Here is a 2,253-nt window from a genome sequence, read left to right on the forward strand (position 1 = left end):
GGGAAAGAAGGCTGCATGTGCAGTGAAGTTGGGGTGATGTAGGGCAGGTGCTTACCTGTCAGTCTAGCCTGGGCAACAATGGATTGGCTAAGAGGTGGACCCCATCAGAAGCATGCTATATCTTGGAAAGTTAAAATCCCCAGAAAGAGTTCCCTCCTTTCTTGTTCTCTTGCTCTGCTCCAGTTCTCTCTTGCTCCATGACCTTGGACTTGCCCGTGGGCTCACCTATTCTCTCTCCATATCCATGTGACCTTACGCAGCTGCATGGCCCCTGGCTGTGCGAACCCCACATGCAGGATGCTGGACTGACTGTACTTTAATATGGAGCAGAAATTCTGGGCAGTGGCCTGACTTCTGGCCCTGCTGAAGACAAGACTGGACTTTTTCCATGCAGGAGGGATGTAGATGGGACCTTGGAGGGGAGCCCCCTTATTTTATATCATTCATAAAGCTTCCCATAAACCCTTGGGGGCTTCAGGAAATTCCTTTCCTCGAGGCACTCCAAGAATTCCACTTACAGGTACCAAATGATCTTTCAGTTAGGAATTGTGTTTGGCTGCTAATGACAGGGGCTATCTGCACCCCTTCAAAGGCCTTTCCCAGAAGCACCACCCAGCAACCCATAACTCATTGGACAGAACCGTGTCACCTGACCATTGCAGCTGCAGGGAGCTTGGAAAATGTGTTTTTGGCCAAGTCCAGGCATACTGTCTCTGTGGAGTAAGTTGGAGATCTTCTAGTAAAAACAAACAAACTAACAAACAAAAAACAAAACAAAGGAAAAAAGAATAGTGGGTGGGCATCTAGAAGTAACTGCCAGGAACGAATGGTCCAACCAGTACCGGGCTGCATCTCGCTATATGGCACCTTCTAAAGAGAGGTCACGGCTGGCCTCGGAGGTGTAATCCTGCAAAGGACCACTGCTGGTCTTGAAACAGCAGGACATTATAGATTCACACGCATATTTTTAGATACCTTTTCTGGAAATAAAGATATTTTCCAGGATTCTTTCTCTGGTTATTTAACAAGTTAGTGGGATTTTAAAATGTCTTAAAATTGGTTCAGATCCATCACTGTCATGAATGATGTCAGGAAATATTTGCCAGAAGCCAAACATTTGAACAGCTTTAATCATGGCATCAGAAAAACTACTATTACAGTCAGGAAAGAACTGCTTGATGTGTGACATTAAAATGCAGTTCCCCAGGCAACTGAGAGGGAGATACATTCGATATCAACAGAGCTCCCATGAATTGCTAAGATCTCACAGAATTTGCAGCACCTTTCACTTATTTTTCATTGACAGCTAAATTGTCACTTGAAAGCATCTGCCTACCAGAAAACAAATCCTCCCCAGTTCTCTGGATAAACTAGGCTTCCTCCAGAAATAGCTACTACTCTAACTGTGGAGGAGATGAGGGAGAAGGCAGGAGCAGTGGAGATGTGCGGATGGGATGTACAGCTTTGTCATCACACATGGCTGCGTTGGAGATGGCGCTCTGTGCAGATACATGTTGCTCAGTGTGGGATAATCATTGTCTCAGTTGACAGAGTGCTGCCCCCGGGTTCTCATCAGATATGCCTTTGACAGCCTCTTTTTTTTAAAGAGGTAGAGTCTTACATAAAATCTTGTGCTGGTCCTGCCAGAACCGGTTTGGCTCAGTGGATGGCGCGTCGGCCTGCGGACTCAAGGGTCCCAGGTTCGATTCCGGTTAAGGGCATGTACCTTGGTTGCGGGCACATCCCCAGTGGGGGGCGTGCAGAAGGCAGCTGATCGATGTTTCTCTGTAAACACCTTCCTCTCTGTAAAAAATCAATAAAATATATTAAAAAAAAAATCTTGTGCTGGTCCTTACTTACAATAGCTAAGATCTGGAAACAGCCCAAGTGCCCCTCAGTAGATGAGTGGATAAAAAAGCAGTTGTGCATGTACACAACGAAATACTATGTGGCTGTAAAAAAATAAGGATGGTTTATACCCTTTTTGACAGCCTGGATGGGCCTAGAGATTATGATGCTGGGTGAAATAAGCCAGTTAGAGAAAGACAAATTTCACATGGTCTCAATTGTATGTGGAAACTAATAAACAAAATAAACTGCGGCCCAACCGGTTTGGCTCAGTGGATGGAGCATCGGCCTGCGGACTGAAAGGTCCCAGGTTCGATTCCGGCCAAGGGCATGTACCTTGGCTGGGGGGCACATCCCCAGTGGGGGGTGTGCAGGAGGCAGCTGATCGATGTTTCTAACTCTCTA

This window comes from Myotis davidii, unplaced genomic scaffold (genome assembly GCF_000327345.1).
Source record: "Myotis davidii unplaced genomic scaffold, ASM32734v1 scaffold281, whole genome shotgun sequence".
Taxonomy (NCBI): Eukaryota; Metazoa; Chordata; class Mammalia; order Chiroptera; family Vespertilionidae; genus Myotis; species Myotis davidii.